Source organism: Oryctolagus cuniculus, chromosome 1 (assembly GCF_964237555.1).
Source record: "Oryctolagus cuniculus chromosome 1, mOryCun1.1, whole genome shotgun sequence".
NCBI classification, from domain to species: domain Eukaryota; kingdom Metazoa; phylum Chordata; class Mammalia; order Lagomorpha; family Leporidae; genus Oryctolagus; species Oryctolagus cuniculus.
In genome coordinates, this window is record NC_091432.1 from 41,484,651 (window position 1) to 41,503,678 (window position 19,028).

Here is a 19,028-nt window from a genome sequence, read left to right on the forward strand (position 1 = left end):
CTTGTAGATTCTCTGTGCTTCAGGCACCTGTGCTGTTTTGTCCCTGACTATGTAAGTGGTGATGGAAAGGAAATGTTTCCCTTAATGCAGCTCACTTGAATTTAAGGTAAGCCAGTTACTGTCCAAGGTAAAAGAAGTTAAAAACTCCTAACTCTTCAGGAAGAAAATTAAATGCCACCAAACAGTTAAATATAGGTGGAATTCTAACTTTCACTTCAAAGATGTGGTGCTACTTCATGAGGGGCATTCAGAAAGTTCATGAAAAATATGCTTTATGTCTTTTTTTAAAAGATTTTATTTATTGATCTAAAAATCAGAATTATGGAGAGAGGGAGAGACAGAGAGACAGAATTTTCCATCTGCTGGTTCCCTCCCCTGATAGACACAACAACCAGCACTGCGCCAGGTCAAAGCCAGGAGCCAGGGACCTCTTCCAAGTCTCCTATGTGTGTACAGGGCCCCAAACACTTGAGTCATTTTCTGATGGTTTTTCCAGGTCATTAACAAGAAGCTGGATTATAAGTAGAGCAGCCAAGAAATGAACTGGTACCCATTTGGGATGCTGGGTTGCAGGCATTGGCTTTACCAGCTTCGTAAGTGCTGGCCCCATTACCTTTTTTTTAAATCTTATTTTCAAATGTCTTTATTTATTTAAAGGAAACAAATTTGATTTCATATATTCTTTTATGGGCATAATGATACTTCCCACTCTACCCTCCCTTTCTTGCTCCCACCATTCATCCTGCTTCCTATTTTTCTCTTAATTTTTACAATGACGTGCTTTCAGTTTGCTCTTTAACCACAAACTAAATCTTACATTAAACAGAGAATTCAACTAGTAGCAAGTAAAAAAAAAAAAAAAAACAAAAACAAAAACAAAAAAACAACACATTGTTTCTCAAGAATAAAGACAAGGATTGTAAATAATAAAAAAAATCTAAAAATGCCAATTTCACTTTTATTATTTTTACACTGTATATTTGCCACCACCACAGGGAAAAGACATGATATTTGTCTTTTTGGAACTGGCTTATTTTACTAATCATAATGGTCTCTAGTTTCATCCATATTGTTGTGAAAGGCAAGATTTCATCATCATTTTTTATGACTGAGTAGTGGTTTATTTTATCAAAATTTTTTAAGTCAGTCATCAGTCATTGGAAATCTGGCTTGATTTCATACTTGGAAATTATACATTTGATAAAGGATTTATATCCAGAATATATAAGTAGCCAAAAAAACTCAATAACAGTGAAACAAAAATCCAGTTAAGAAATGGGATAAAGATGTGAACAGGAAGGGTCAATGCTGTGGCATGGCAGGTAAATCTGCCACCTCAAGTGCAGGCATCCCATATGGGAACCGGTTTGAGACTCGGCTGCTCCAGTTCAGATCCAGCTCTCTGCTATAGCCTGGGAAAGCAATAGAAGATAGTTCTTGAGCCCTTGCATCTGCATCGGAGAACCAGAGGAAGCTCCTGGCTCCTGGCTTCGGATTGGCTCAGCTGTGGCTGTTTCGGCCATCTGGGGAGTGAACCAGTAGATGGAAGATCTCTCTCTCTCTCTCTGCCTCTGCCTCTTTCTAACTCTGCCTTTCAAATAAATAAATAAATCTTTTTTTTTAAAAAAAAAGATATGAACAGGCATTTTCTTTTTTATTTTTTTTATCTAGACACCTTTAATTTAAGGTATACAAACTTCATGCATTTCATATATGCGAATTTAGGAACATAGTGATTCTTCCCACCTACATTCCCCCCACCCACTTCTCAACCTTCTTCCTCCTCCTTCTCCTAGTTCCAATCTTATTTTTTACAAAGATCTATTTTTTTTTTAAGATTTACTTATTTTACTTGAAAGTCAGTTACACAGAGAGAGAAGGAGAGGCAGAGAGAGTGAGAGAGATCTTCCATCTGCTGGTTCACTCCCCAACTGGCCACAACAGCTGAGAACTGTGCCAATCTGAAGCCAGGAACCAGGAGCCTCTTCCGGGTCTCCCACATGGGTGTAGGGACCCAAGGACTTGGGCTATCTTCTACTGCTTTCCCAGGCCATAGCAGAGAGCTAGATTGAAAGTGAAGCAGCTGGGTCTCAAACCAGTGCCCATATGGGATGCCAGTGCTTCAGGCTAGGGTGTTAACCCGCTGAACCACAAAGCTGGCCTCTACAAAGATCTATTTTCAATTAACTTTATACTATTAAGATTAACTGTACAATAAGTATTTCACGAGATAGTATGGGGGGAAAACTCTACCACACAGTCAAGATCAGGGCTGTTCAAAATCACCACATTTCAAAGTGTGAATATCACTTCTATAAGATTACATTTTAAGTACTCTATTAGTTACCATAGATCAGGGAGAACAGATGGTATTTGTCTTTTTGAGACTAGCTTATTTCACGAAGTCTAATTGTTTCCAGTCACATCCATTTTGATGCAAACAATAGGATTTCTCTTTTTTTCTGCTAATTAATATTCTATGGTGTACATATACCATATTTTTTATCCAGTGTTTGGTTGATGTACATTTGGGTTGAGTTCATATGAACAGGCATTTTTTGAAAGATGAAATACAAATAGCCAACAGACACGTGAAAAGATGCTCAGGATCACCAGACATCAGAGTAATTCAAATAAGAAACACAATAAAGTTTCTTCTCACCATGGTTAGAGTGGCTGTCATCTGAAGTAAAAATAACAAATGCTGGAGAGGACGTGTGGGAAAAGGTATCCTAATACCCTGTTGGCAGGTATGTAAACTAACACAACCATTGTGGAAGAAAGTATGGAGATTCCTCAGAAATCTGAAAATAGACCCATCATTTGGCCCAGTCATTCCACTCCTGGGAATTTACCCAAAGTAGGTGAAATCATCATATAAAATAGTTACCAGTACTGCCCATGTTTATACCATTTGTTTCATTTTCTATGAACTTGTTGACATACCTTTTTCCAAACAAATGTATTTCTTCTTCATTCTGGCTGATAGAAACTTCCTTTTTCATTCTGTCTTTGTTTAAACTAGGCTGAATATCAAAAATGATTAAAATATAGTTCCTGACATCATGGAGTTTTTAGTTAAAGTATGATAATTACATGTACAAAATTGTGATAAAATATGATAAATTTATGTTGAATATATATGTCAAGATCAGATAAGGTGGGAGGGAGGATTGTGATATCTAATATTTTTAAGGAATAATTAAATAAGGAAACTCTCTTGTCATTAAAGAAATCTATGTCAGAGAGAGGATGAATAGGTTACTTTGAAAAATTAGCAGAAATTATCAGAAGGACTTACAACAGCATTGGCATGGGATGTAAGACCATTAATCACAGAGAAAAATAGCCCTGCCAATACGTGATGAATGTGTTAGTGGCTTTATTGATTTCATGTGTCTATACAAAGATACGTTTGACCAAGCCCAGAGGAATCCATGGGTTTGTGTTCTGTTTGATGCATGAAATCAATCTTCTGGTTGTTGACTGATAGGAGTTCTAATGATTTGGCAAACATTTTCTGCTGAGTGGTTTCAGATCCTGCCTTTCTGCAAGTTGTATCTAGTCAGAGAGACTCAAAAATAAGAAAAACTCTGTGAGACACACTTGATATCTCTGATTCCACAGAAGGACAACACCAAGTTCACTTATGAATAACAGTAGCAACAACCCTCACTTATCTGAATTATTTCCTTTCACAATTTCACAGTAGTTCAGCAATTAAACCCAATGTTTTTTACTTTGACTCCTAAAGATAATGACAGGGGCCTATTGAAATGTTAAGTGTGTCTCCTCTCAGCTAATATAATTGTAGTTAACTTGGGGACAAAAGAAATGATCTCATCAGAGGACTGCATTTGTACAACTTTACAAAATAAACAAAAAAATGACAAGATATTTGAATCCTGGCTCATCTTTACCTAAACCTCTCCTCTTAAAAGGATTTGATAAACCAGCAGCTGACAGTGGAGGACAGCACAGCACCTTTTTAAGCCATGAACTCCTCTCAATAAAATCACTGCTGATGATGACAAAGCATCACTTAACTTAATTCTCCCCACGATTTCTCCTTTCCTCTATTGCAAGTTTTGAGATCCACAAAATACTTAAATAAAGAATAGAGATGAAGTGGAAGACTGCACACACCACTTTCTCATGAAGTTGTGAGTTGTATTGTTTATTACCAAAGGAAACTGACACTTCAAGGCATTGTCATAATGATTCCTGAAAATTTTGAAATTAAATTCTTAGATCATAACTTAAGATAATGTATTAACTTTACTAAATACAAATTTGATCACTAGAATGTAGATAAAACAGCAAAAAAATGCTTGTCTTCTCTTCAGCTTCAACCTGACAATTTCCTTCCACGCATTCTATACAGATGATCATTGAATTATTATGGGATTATATTTAGATAAACCCATCCCACTTTGAAAATATAGCAAGTCAAAATATGTGTTTGGTTCACGTACCCTATCAAACATCATGAATTAGCAACACATTAAGCTGTAATATACCAGTTATTCACATGGCTCACTGGAAGGGCTGCTTATTGCTGCTTTTGAAAATCACAAGAAAGTATCCTGGGGCCAGCACTGTGGCATAGTGGGTAAAGCCATCGCCTGCAGTCCTGGCATCCCATATGGGCACCATTTTGAGTCCCGGCTGCTCTACTTCAGATCCAGCTCTCTGCTATGGCCTGGGAAAGCAGTAGAAGATGGCCCAAGCCCTTGGACTCTGCACCTGCATGGGAAACAGAAGAAACTCCTGGCTCCAGGCTTCCGATCAGCACAGCTCCGGCCATTGCAGCCATTTGGGAAGCGAACCAGTGGATGGAACACTTACTCTCTCTCTCTCTCTCTGCCTTTCAAATAAATAAGTAAGTTTTTTTTTTTTTTTAAAGAAAAAGAAAAGCAAGTATCCTACTGTGAATCACTAGCCCAGGAAAACAAAACAAATCCAAAATTTCAAAGTACAATTTCTATTGAATGTGTGTTTCTTTTGCACCATTGTAAGATTAAAAAAAAAGTTAAATGACTGAAAGTCAAGAACAGGCTATATTTCAATCAAAATACATTGCATTTACTTAATATGCTGTATTATTTTATAATGCCATGTCTTTTTATGCACTCTTCTCAAAAAATGATGTTTAGATACAATGCAATCACATAATTTCCTGGTTTTATTCTGGAATGTGCTGGATATCATTAATTTCCCAGACTCTAGCTATTTCCATCTTCTGTGCTCTTATCATCATAGCCTGTTCATATTACCAGTTGCAAATGCAGCATACACATTTTTCAGTTTCCACAGACACAAGGTACAGCCATGTCATGTAACAAATGAAGACAATGAGATACCAGTTGAAATTTCTCGTGACTTTGGGAATTTTTCACTTCTTTATCACCAGTAGGCATAAAATTGGGAATATTTGCCTTTCTGAAAATCCTCTGCTTCCTGTGCCTTTTTCTACTTCAAGAGATATAGCAATTACTTTGCTAATATGATGTACCAATGCTTGAGATAGATAGGAAGCTAGTTTGATGGAGATGGATAATTTGAAGAACAAAATCAGTTTTAGTGCTTAATGACAAGTACTTGTTTGGGCTTACTAGGCCATCTCTAAAAGCTCCAACATGCAGACTTCCTATTGTATAATGTTTTTAGGTAATTCTATTTTCACATATCTTTCAGGCTTTTAGGTGACTTCATCTGAAATCATAATTATTGCAAAGAACTCCATCCAAAATAGTGTCATAAATCATTTGTTTTAAGTTCTAGCAATATTACCACTGACAGGGAACTAATTAGAAACACAATTCTTGAACCATATTTATATATTCTGACTGAGAATCTTATGGTCAAAAGAACTCTGAAATCTGTAATCCTCACAGTCCTATAAGCAGCGAGTCTATAAGAATGAGTCTATGTTTGCACGCCAAAAACAGTATCTACTGCTAGGGATTTCAAAAGGCTTTTGGAAAATGAAAGTAAAAGATAAATTTATTTGGGGACAAGTTTTTTTAAATCCACATATAATTTTTCATGATACATAAGTTTTAAAGTACCATTGGATAATCCTCAGCAACTAGAGTTAAACTAAACCAGAACGAAACTGCCTGCTTCTCAGTGCTACCTTGGCAATGGTTGTAAGAGGCATTTGTTAGAAATGTGGGCAGTACAGACTGTAGAAAATGCAGTAAGTTAAATAAATGAATCAACTTAGAAAAACATGTAAGTCCTGTTGACCTTTTGTGGTAGGTAATTCTGTCCACCAAGTTGACTGGGCTAAGGAATGCCCAGGTAGCCAGTAAAACGTTGTTACTGAGTTTGTCTATGAGATTGTTTCCAGATAGATTAGTGTTTGAATGTGTAAACTTGAGTAGAGATCGGACCTCACCGGTACTGGTAGGTAGCCTACAATATTTGGGAGGCCCTAATAGAATAAAAATGCAGGAAGAGGGTGAAATTGCTCTGTCTACTTGATTTAGATGTTCTTCTACCCTTGGACTTCAAACTCCTTGTTCCTCTGTATTTGTGCATGGCTGAATCACTGCTGGATTTCCTGATTTTCCATTCCCCCTATTACAGATTGTGGGAGTTCTCAGTGTCCATGATCATGTAACCCCAGTTCTGCTATATATGTGGAAGTGAGGGCAGGAGGTACATTTGTGTACATCTTAGTGGTTCTTTTCTGTAAAAAATCCCAAGACACCCTCAAAACTCATTTTACTTGCTTATCTGACAACATTTGATGACAATTAAACTCTTCTTCTTCTTCTTCTTCTTCTTCTTCTTCTTCTTCTTCTTCTTTTTTGTTTTTTTTGACAGGCAGAGTGGACAGTGAGAGAGAGAGACAGAGAGAAAGGTCTTCCTTTTCCGTTGGTTCACCCCACAATGGCTGCTGTGGCCAGCGCACTGTGGCCGGCGCACTGCACTGATCCGAAGCCAGGAACCAGGTGCTTCACCTGGTCTCCCATGCAGGTGCAGGGCCCAGGCACTTAGGCCATCCTCCACTGAACTCCCGGGCCACAGCAGAGAGCTGGACTGGAAGAGGAGCAACCGGGACAGAATCCGGCGCCCTGACAGGGACTAGAACCCAGGGTGCCGCGCCTCAGGAGGAGGATTAGCCTATTGAGCTGTGGCGCCAGCCCATTAAAGTCTTCTGGTTTTTCATCTGGGATGATTAATAAATAGAATCCTGCAAGTATAACAGGTAGAAAATGTGGCCTAAAAATATTTATTTAAACACATGACTACCTACACACACATGCCTACTTTGAATACAAATTGTAATACTGGCTTATTCTTTGACATAGGCTGAAAAAAATTAATATATGTGAACCTCATTTTCATGCCTAAAAATTTGTGATCTTATATCATTGCCTTTCTTGAAGGACTGTTGTAAATATTTCTGTCAAAGATAAGAGATTAGGGAGAGGAAAGTATAGGAGCTGCATTTTCCTCTTCTCTCTCTATCTCCCCTTCTCTTCCACAATCCCTTCCTCCCTCTACTGGCCTTTCTCCTTTATTTTATTTTTTTACCAAAATATTTGATCAGCTATATGAATGTGTAAAGATGGACCCCAGAGTACACTGTTAAACAAACAAATGTGTTTTTTTCAAAGAAATTCAAAATGTGAAGAGAGAAGTATACTGAAGGAATTTGGTGTGGAAGGGAGGGATATACATTACAGAGATCAAGAAAAATAAGCTTGTTATAATGGGAAATACATAGCACCAGATTGAAACAGAGGCTTTCAAAATGCATTCAGCTCATGAAGTTCTAAGAGTTGTGTGGGTTTCTCAACTATGCCTGGCCACCCATCCTTGTCATCATATAAAGTTTCCAGGAGCCATCTTGTGTTTGTTGTACACTGGGAAGCATAGGAAGAAAACGAGGCTCCCCTCAATCCCAGGATCACTGCACTCACAAGAAAGCACCAAGAAAACAGGGAGAGGGTGGGCGGAAGGGGTCTTAGCAAACACTCCTGACAAGGATGGGCAATTTTTGAAGATCTAAATGTTCTAAAGGGAAAGCAACACAGGACTTTCCTCTTCCAGGGGAAGATGATAAAGACTCTAAAACATTTTTTAAAAAGACATGTGAAAGACAAGAGAAGTCTCGAAAACTCCACATAACTGACATTTCTTTTACAATAATTAAAAACAAGCTCTCAGCATTCAATAAATGTTACATTAGCACTGTTATCCCCATCCAGCCTGGCCAAAATATTGGACAAGATTGAAAATTACCATCTTTCTTGCTATTTTCTGCATAGAAGTAGATTACAGTATAGAGATATCAACTTTTGGTTAATTTTCTGTGTCTTAAAATACGGCCATTCATTCCTTGATCCAGGAATGAAGTAGTAGGTAACAATGAAAACTCTCCCATTGTCCTAGCTGGTAGTCTCACCATGGAGATTCCAAACTCTGCTTTAAATTGTCAACCAGCATTTTTTACAAGGGCAATTAGCAGCTTCAGGACACATTTTAAAACTTCTGCATCATGAGCATATATTTCATATTACTGGATGTTAAGTAGCCAATTTGTCATATTCCCTCCATTTGCATAGTTAATTTTCATTTGAAATATGTTCATATTTATCACAGATTATGAATGAATGTGTAGACAGTTAAACAAATACTTAAACTTAAAAGTGTAAAATGTCAGAATTTAATGGCCCAGACACTATAGTAAATGCTTATCAATCAAAATGAACAATAGTGGCACTGGGCAACATACCAGCTGGTGAGATCAGTTGCAATATTGTCATTGCAGTTGTTCAGCCTTCTGTTCTGAATTCTGATCAATTCACAGGTTATCTTGTGTTACTGAGTTGCTACTTCAGATGCTCTTCAATGCTGTATTTTATTAGTAGTGTTATTATCATTAATGCCCATCAATAAATATATGTCAGTAGATACTGACACCAGATCCATAAATTCTTAGTCTCAGATCTTCCTAGAAGACGATACTCAGCTCTGAGATTTCAAAAATTTTAAAACTTGCTAGTCTTCACAGCTAGATCAATTTATCATTCACCAAACAATGATCAACATGGAAAAGAAAATTAAAGAAAACAAAAGGTGACTTTGTGATGTCTTTCAGTCTACATTCTTTCTATTTTCTTTTGTTTCTTTCTTCCACTTCTCCTTTAAAGGGGCACAAACAATGTGCTCTCAATCTAAATCTAAAATAGAACAAATGTACCTATAGAAAGACAAGTTTTCAAACTCTTTGCTTTGCTTGGTTTGGAACTGTAAGATTTTCCGAAAGATTTTCTAACTAAATTCACTGGTTCACTCCTCAAATGCCTTCAGAAGTAAATCACAGCTGGAACAGACTGAGACCAGGAGCCTGGGACTCAATCCAGAACTCCAAAGTGGGTGGCAGTGACCTAACCACTTGAACTGTGTCACCTACTCTCTCTCAGCATGTATATAAGCAGGATGATGAAATTGGAAGCAGAGCCAGGACTCAAATTTGGGCATTCCAATATGTGAGTCTCAAATGTAATTTTAATTACTATACCACTCCCACACGTATATTTTAATTCCATTTTCATTTTAGTCCCTTTTTTACATGAATTTTTTGAAGATCCTACATAAAAGCACAACTTTGTATTTGCCCTAAAATTATCATATCATGCTTTGTTCATATATTTTTCTTGTTTCTAAAGTTTCTAAAATGAGATTTCCCTGTTTTTTTTTTTTTTTTTTTTTTTTTTTTTTTTGACAGGCAGAGTGGACAGTGAGAGAGACAGAGAGAAAGGTCTTCCTTTTGCCATTGGTTCACCCTCCAATGGCCGCCACGGCCGGCGCGCTGCGTTGATCCGATGGCAGGAGCCAGGTACTTATCCTGGTCTCCCATGGGGTGCAAGGCCCAAGCATTTGTGCAATCCTCCACTGCACTCCCTGGCCACAGCAGAGAGCTGGCCTGGAAGAGGGGCAACCGGGACAGAATCCGGTGCCCCGACCAGGACTAGAACCCGGTGTGCCGGCACCACTAGGCGGAGGATTAGCCTAGTGAGCTGCGGCGCCGGCCAAATTTACCTGTATTTTAATGCCCACATACTCTTGAGTTGGCTTTCAGGTGAGTTTGTGTATGTGTATGTGAGTGTGTGTGTGTTGCTGACTTGACAGGCATTTAACAAAATCATGTTACATTCTATTCTGATTAAATACTATACTGATTTTCAAAGATCAATTAATTCAGAAAAATCAAATTCTTTCTTCTAGAATTTAAATTATGAATGCATGCTTTAAACCTATGTGGCTATTCACAATGGAATTAGCTGTATAGTTAGAAAAATTGGAATATTTGCTAAAACTTTCTTCACTCTAGCATGATAAAGCCCCAGAATCCCCTTACGATGTCTATTTTAGTAGCCTTCTTGATCACTGTTCCACATGAAACCTATTAAAGTCAGGCTATTTATGCTTTTACTTTCCTAAAAAAAAATTCGTGTGACTTTCTCTCTGACTTCTAAATTATACTGCCTGATGTCTGAGATTAGCATTCCAGAAAAAAGAGCCCATCAGGCCACCTATAATATAAACATGGCATTTTTAGATATACTTAATAACGACTAATGGCTTTGCCTGGATAGTTCCTGGCCCATGGGTTTCACTGCAAGTCTATGAACTGACAAAGAGAATAATGGTAAGTGTCTTCCCAAGAATCTGATAAAGATGATAAGCAGTCAGATAATGGCTCAAAGAATTGATTTAAAATATAAAGGAAGCATTATCAGCATGAATACCTAAAAATCATATATTTTAGCATAACCATTGCGAGTCTTTGACCTTAATTTGTGATGTAACATTCTTGACCATCATCATTGTTTTCAGTATCTTTTGGGTTTGTCTTTGCTTGCCTCTTTGTCTTAGCATAGATTTCATGCTTTAGTTTTATTATTGTAATTGCTTGCCAAAGGGTGTGTGTGTGTATGTGTGTGTGTGTTTTATAGGTACGTTCTTTACAAAAATTTTCCACATTACAATAATACAAAAGTAATACACATTAAATAGAAATCATACTTTGAGTTTTGAATTTTGCTATTTTCCTGGACTACTGATAGTGCAGTGGAGTAGTTTCCTGCTATGCTGGGCAGCAATGAACCTCAGCTCCTTGAGTACAGGATCAGGAGCGTAAACAACTGAAGCTCTACAGTGCACTCTGACTCCAAACTCTGCTGTTTGATAGGCTAGGTGTACAGGGTGCTTCAAAAAGTTTTGAGAAAATTGAATTAAAAGTTTATTTGGTCACAATTTTGAGATCTATATATTCAATAGCTTTAAATATCATATGCTCTCCCTGATCGGCAACAACTAACTGAGAACCAAAGGGTAAACTTGTTGAAGTGAAATGGACACTATGAGAAACAGTGACTTGATCAGCTCTTGTCCTAACGGTTGATGTACAATGTAATACTTTATCCATTTTAGTATTTTTTTTTTTGTTCTAGTACCATTGGTTGAACTCTGTAATTAACACACAATTATTCTTAGGTGTTTAAATTTTAACTGAAAAGTGATCCCTGTTAGGAATTTGGAAAACATTATGTTGAGTGAAATAAGCCAATCCCAAAGGGACAAATACCATTGTTCTCCTTGATAGGTGACAACTAACTGAGCACCAAAAAGGAAACCTGTTAAAGTGAAATGAACACTATGAGAAACAGTGACTTGATCAGCCCTCATCCTGACTGTTGATGAGCAGCTTAATATGTTATCCCTCTTAGTATTTTTTTTTGTTTGTTCTACTTAATACTTTAAGTTGAATACTGTAATCAATACACAATTCTTCTTAAGTGCTGAAACTTAACTGAAAAGTGATCGCTGTTAAATAAAAGAGTGGGAATAAGAGAGGGAAGAGATGTGCAATTCGGGGCATGCTCAAGCTGACTTACCTCAAACGGTAGAGTTAGAAACATACCAGGGGATTCGAATTCAATCCCATCGAGGTGGCAGGTACCAATGCCATCTCACTAGTCCCAGTGATCAATTTCTGTTCACAATTGATCGTAATGATAGGACTAAGAACCAAAGGGATCAAATAAACAAGAATAGTGGCTGCAAATACTAGCTGATAGAATCAAAAAGGGAGAGAATGATCCAACATGGGAAGTGTGATACACAGCAGACCCATAGAATGCAAATGTCCTAAACAGCACTCTGGCCTCAGAATCAGCCCTTAAGGCATTCGGATCCAGCTGAAATGCCCATGAGAGTATTTCAGGCATGGAAAGCCAAGACACTCTGGCAAAAAAAAAAAAAAAAAAAAAAAAAAAAAACCTAAATGAAAGATATCCGCGATTGAGATCCCAGTGGAAAGAATGGATCATCAAAGAAGGAGGTACCTTTCTCTGAAGGGAGGAAAGAACTTCCACTTTGACTACAACCTTGTCTAAATATGATCAGAGTCAGTGATCTCAGGGGGCTTCCATAGCCTTGGCAGCTCATGACAAGAGCCTAGGGTGATTACTGATGCCATAAACAAGAGTGTCAATTTGTTAAGTCAACAACAGGAGTCACTGTGCACTTACTCCTCATGTAGGATCTTTGTCCTTAGTGTGCTGTACATTGAGATTTAATGCTATTTCTAGTACTCAAACAGTATTTTTCACTTTATGTTTCTGTGTGGGAGCAAACTGTTGAAATCTTTACTTAATGTATGCTAAACTGATCTTCTGTATATAAAGAGAATTGAAAATGAATCTTGATGTGAATGGAAGGAGAGAGGGAGTGGATAAGGGGAGGGTTGCGGGTTGGAGGGACGCTATGGGGGGGAAGCCATTGTAATCCATATTCTGTACTTTGGAAATTTATATTCATTAAATAAAAGTTAAAAAAAAGTCAAAAAATTCCTATTGTAAAATGAAAAAAAACTATGCATGTATATGCATGCATACAGTTTAATATTCATACTTAAAATTCATTAAGTTTAAACCACTTAATAAGCAATACCATCTGATTGAACACAAGTCATTCTCTGCCAAAACATCAACAGATAATTGGTGATATTGACCTAAACAGTTTGGATCTTCTCAATTGACATTTAAATCTGAAATGACAAAATTCATATAGGAAATCCACATTCCTTGGCCACCTGGCCACATTTTCTTTGTAAATACTACCTCCTGGAATGAGTAATAATTCAATTTACTTCTTCCTTTTTCTCAAAAATCTAACTCTTACTATACTAACATCAGATTGAAGAATTCATTAAAGAAATTAAAGCCATGGAGAAAATTTCTCATATTTCTGAAGTCAAATCTACACTCTCCATTCATACATATATATATATATATATTCTCTCCATTTTTAATGAAGATATTTCATTACTCTTGTCAAAGCTAATGCCTCTACTGCTTTTAAAACTAAACTTATCCCAAGTACTGATTGCATACAAATAAAGCTTTTATGTTTTTCCATTGTTTTCCCAATCAGTAAATAAATCTCTTGATTTTCAGCAAAAAAATGAGTCATATTTGATATTTCCCTTCTCTTGATTTAATATTCATCTATCATTAATTGCTATAGATTTGAATTATAATTATAAAATTATAATTATAATTATAAAATGATTTTATAAAAATGAATTATAAAATTTGTAAATATAAACTAATTTTATAAAAATGTATTATAAAATTGACTTCCAATCTCAAGTTATTGTTTATTTTCTGATTCAACTAAGGCTTGGCCAAGATCTCCTAAACACTTCTGCTGACAATAATCATTCCACCTTCATTTTTGCAAAATATAAATTAAGTCATTTTGCCCTCTGATTAATATTCTCAAATGTTTTCATAATTGCATTAGAAAAAGAAAATTCAAAGTCCTTCTCATGACCTTTAAAACATCTTTAATACTTGGCCTTTGCTTAATCTTACATATTATGTTTCCCTCTTCTTGATCACAAAACTCTAGACATATAAACATTCAAAAAATCAAAGTAATAGCTCTTTCTTTGACTCAAGGTCTTTGCACTTTTGATTATGTACCTGGAAATTATTCCATTCATTTATGAATGTAGTTCTTTCCCATTGTTAAACAAGAACAGATACTGTTTCTCATCAAAGATATAACTTATAAGTTGGTAACTTAAATTTTCCTTAGCAAGATTCTGTTAATATTGTTTCTGGAAATTCTTACAACCTACATTTTTATTCTTTTCATGTCTTTTGGACTTCATTTACTTTAAAAACCTATCAAACTGATTTTTTTCATTTAATATCATACTTTGTATTTTCCCTACTACATGTTTATTTTTTAGCACATCATTCAAAGCCATATCTGGAGTCAAATGACACAAAGCAGATGCATAATAGTCTTAGTTAATCTCATTATGGAATAAAAATAACTGAAATTAAATTTAACAGGAATAAAAGATACAGTTTTTGAAAACAAAGAGTTTGCTCATATAGGTAACTGCAGTAAATCCCAATATTATCATGATAGTGTTTATGGTAAGGGATAAGGGAGAAAAATAAACAAATGAACAGAAGTCCTTTTTTGATAGTTTTAAAGTATATAATTTCTGTGACCCAATGACCTCAGGGTCCCTTTTACCTGTCAGAAGACCTGTTGATAGATTATAAAAGCAACTAGTTGGAAGAAGTAAAATAATTACTTTTTATCATTTGTTCTGCCCAACAGAGCAATCTGATTTGTCTTAAACTCACTTTTGACAATATACTTTCATATTCAAATATTACCACATCCTCCATTCCACAGTAAAGTACCATGTCTTTAGCCTGGTGTGCAAGGTCTTCTACAACATGTCCTTAATTTGTATTTCCCAAATTTGAGATCTTCAACATCCATTTGGAATGTCCCTAAATTTTCCTTATTGCAAGCAATGTTGAAACACAGAAAATCATTTTTACATAATGCTTTTATGTATTCAACAGTTATGTTTTAAGGTGAAGCAGACTGATATTGTAGATAGGGAGAGGATAAGAGACAACATACTGCGTAGAATAAGGTGATCAAGGTAAGCTTTCGCTCAGTGATAGTAAGATGTAAGCAAGATTTGAAGGCGTATAGGCAGTTAGCTGAACAGATACCTGGTGGAAGAACTTTCTATACAGAGAAAATAGAACAAAGTCTTACACTGAATCTTCACATGATGGTTTAGACGAATATCAAAGGAACCCAAGGCTACAGTGTTAAGCAATGGGCAAGTAGGAAGAGAAAAGGACAGAGTTCTAAGAGTTTAAGGCTCTTAGGAAATGGTAAAAACTTTGCCTTGTACTGTAAGTGAAATCAAATAATTGCAGTTTTGAAAGGAATACAAAAATGAGTATCTGTGTCAAATGATATGCCACTGTATATTTTTTATTTTTTGTTAACAATAACTTTTCATACTTATGGGTTACAGTGTGATATTTCAAAGCATGTGTGTAATACATGAGTACTGATCAAAGCAGTGTACATTTTAATTTTTGACAAATTGCTCTGCCAAATTTTGGATTTTATTTTACATATCTATCAACAGAGTGTACAAAAGTGACTTCATCATAAGTATGTTTGTTATTGTTAATATTTTACTTGTCCTACTTTGATAGGTGTATACTGCATTTTTTCCAATTAGAAATTGTAGTCATGATTTTTTTTACATTTATTAACCATTGGTACATCTTCTCAACACAAATGATTTATTTTTATTGACAATATTCACTTTTAAAAATATTTTTATATTAAACACAGAACAAATTTGTCAATACATAGGAAAAGTGATTTTGTGATTTATATATGCTTTTCTCTGACAAATTCTGCACCCTGTAAAGTCTAAGTAGCTTATATACAGCCCAAAAACTAGAATTTTTATTCAAAAGACTCATAAATGAAATAGAAATGGCCTTTCATGAAGAAAGACCTGAATTTTTATCACAAAAACATCCCATTATTCAGTAATCATTATATGAAAATCAGATGTTCTGTTTGTATATTTTTAATCATCATATAATTTAATTTCCTTCCATACAGAGTAATAATCATCTATTCAATTTAAGATGAAAATATATGTGGAAGAGTAACTCAAGCCTTTATTCCATGTGTTGGTGTTCTTTAACTTAACGTTTTAATAGTTTCTATTCTAGTATTTTTTTTGTTGATGATTTATTCCTCAATAGTCTTGGGGAAAATATCAACTGTTTTTATGATCTCTTATGTTAAAATTCACAGAAAACACTGCCATTCTAGAAGCATAATAGCACCATTAATCATCCAATGCTGTAGAAAAGATTATACTGCTTTTCAAAAAAAAAAAAAAAAACACAAAAAGATGTGTTATTGATCAAGAATAAAGGGCATAAGAATATAAAGAATGAAAGAAATTACAGAGCAAAATCAAAATACAGAAATCAAACAGGGACCGACGATGTGGTGTAGCAGGTAAAGCTGCTGCCTGTAGTGCTCGCATCCCATAAGGGCACTGGTTTGATTCTGGCTGCTCCTCTTCAGTCCTCTGCTATGGCCTAGGAAAACAGTAGAAGGTGGCCTAAGTGTTTCGGTCCCTGCACTTACGTAGGAGACCCAAAAAAACCTCCGGGCTCCTGGCTTTGGATTGGCATAGCTCCAGCCATTGTGGCCATCTGAGGCATGAACCAGCAGATAGAAGACCTCACTGTCTCTTTCTCTGCCTCTGCCTCTCTGTAACTCTGTCTTTCAAATAGATAAATAAATCTTTTAAAAAATCAAACAATATTCAAATATGAATAGGAGAAAGCAAAGACTATTGATGCTTAATCATTTATTTTAATGGACCCTGACATAACATCCAAAATGGATTTTTACTCATTTTCAATGAAGAATATATAATTTTGGCTCTACTTATAAAATAAATGGCGAAACATAAAAAGTAACTGTCACGTAAGAGTAAGGTGATGTCAGAGATACAATAGAATAGCAGTTGTGAAAAATAAAACAGATTACCGTATGTAGCTATTTTTTAGGAGAAAAATCAAATATTTTCAGCCTTATATATTTTTATTTTATGGATTAGAAAGTAACAGTCCCCGAACTGAAGAATTAATGATAATACCCAAATCTGGGTGCACTTTGAGTTAATGTGTTTAAGTATGAACTTTTTTTGCTTTGTTTAGTTTTAACTATCTAGACAAAGGCAGGATATGTGCTTGATAAAAATTGCTGAGTTTTCAGCTAGGTACTCTTCCAATGAAGAAATTGGGATACTTGTGAAATAATGACTTTAAATCTGATAAGAGGTCAGATACCTTATTGTTTCTAATTTCTTTTGTAGTGTACATAATGCTTCACGAATATAAAAGCCACAATATGTTACATTTCTTGCTTTGAAATTTAGATTTTTTTTTGACAGGCGGAGTTAGACAGTGAGAGAGAGAGAGAGAGAGAGAGAGAAAGAAAGGTCTTCCTTCCATTGGTTCACCCCTCAAATGGCCACTACAGCCAGTGCGCTGCGCCCATCCAAAGCCAGGAGCCAGGGCCTCCTCCTGGTCTCCCATGCGGGTGCAGGGCCCAAGCACTTGGGCCTTCCTCCAGCTCTCCCCCACCCCCGGGCCACAGCAGAGAGCTGGACTGGAAGAGGAGCAACCAGAACTGAACACGGCACAACAGGTACTAGTGCCTGTGCCAGAGGCGGAGGATTAGCCTAGTGAGCCACGGTGCTGAAAGATTTTGAAAGTTAATTTTGTGCTAGAAAGAATCTCATGCTCTTGAGCTGGTCTTTCCTACTTTCCTTGTTCTTACTTGTATAAGCTACCTGTGGCAGCATTTCTCTCCAGGCAGAGCTAGGATGTCAGAATCCATGGGTTCATCCTCAGCACTTTGTGCCTTTGCTGGAAAACCATAAGGGTCTCAGATCACTTTGGGGACTTGTGAATGCCCATAGAACAATTACTGTTTCATAACAAAAAAACCTTGATAATCAGAAAACACTAGATTCCATTGGAATTCCACCAAACCCAGTAAAAGTCAATGCACAGAAATGTGGTAGAAAATTTTAACAACTAGACAAAACAAAAAAACCCAAAGCCTCCTGAGCCATGTAAGGATTATCATAATTTACTCAGAAATAATCTACATGAAATGATTTATCTATAAACTATAGTAAGCACGTTATATTTCATTTTCCTTATTTGTATAAAATAGTTTCATAAATAATGCCATAACAGTACTTACATTCTATCAAAAATGTATTAAATGAAGCTGTGGATTCTTTATTTTTGTCAACACTGGGCCTATATATCATTACCACAGGTAGCAAAGCAGGTTTGATTAAAAGAGCTCCATTTGGCTCTATTTGGTTCCCACCCATGCAGTTAAAGTCAAGCACTTTTCCAGGCTGGAAAAAACACCAAGCAATAATTTCCTAAAAGTGTATAAGTTTCCAAATAACAACTTCTTATATTTTCCCACTCCAGTTCTATCTAAAATAAAAGTAATCTTTGTCTTTTATCCTTATTAAGTTTATAATATTCTTCTCATAATAAAGTTCTTATCTGTATATCAATCCTGAAATATCCAAAATTCTAGAATTCTAGGTCCCATACATCAGAAAGAGAAATCTACCTTATCCTCATACCTCATATCCATGTTTTAGAGCAAATCTTATGTGGATCTTAGAGAGAGAGAGAAAATGAAAGAGAGAGAGGAAGGGAGGGAGGGAGAGAGGGAGAAAGAGAGAAAAAAAAGGGAGAGAGAGAAATAAAGGAAGGAAGGAAAGAAACATAGGAAATGAAAAGAAACAAAAACTATTTGAAAAAAATTAATTCATAGCTTTTTAAAAAAATGATAAAGGGCCAAAACTTTTCTAAATTTGGAAAAGTACACATTTTATTAATAAAGGGCGGCCATTGGAGGGTGAACCAACGGCAAAGGAAGACCTTTCTCTCTGTCTCTCTCTCTCACTGTCCACTCTGCCTGTCAAAAATAAAAAAAAAAAAGGTTCTGGTATAGAGCCAGTCCTGCGGCATAGCGGGTAAAGCCAATGCCAGCAGTGCCCAGCATCCCTTATGGCGCCAACTCCCTGC

At 36.0% G+C, this 19,028-nt stretch overlaps 1 protein-coding gene and 1 pseudogene across 2 annotated transcripts in view; one reads left to right on the forward strand and one right to left on the reverse strand.

Moving 5' to 3' along the window:
* LUZP2 (leucine zipper protein 2) overlaps positions 1 to 19,028 on the reverse strand; it is a 527,143-nt gene that overhangs the window by 318,427 nt on the left and 189,688 nt on the right. The window lies entirely within an intron of this gene.
* The window catches only part of LOC103351692 (ankyrin repeat domain-containing protein 49-like), an 83,003-nt pseudogene that overhangs the window by 16,333 nt on the left and 47,642 nt on the right, over positions 1 to 19,028 (forward strand).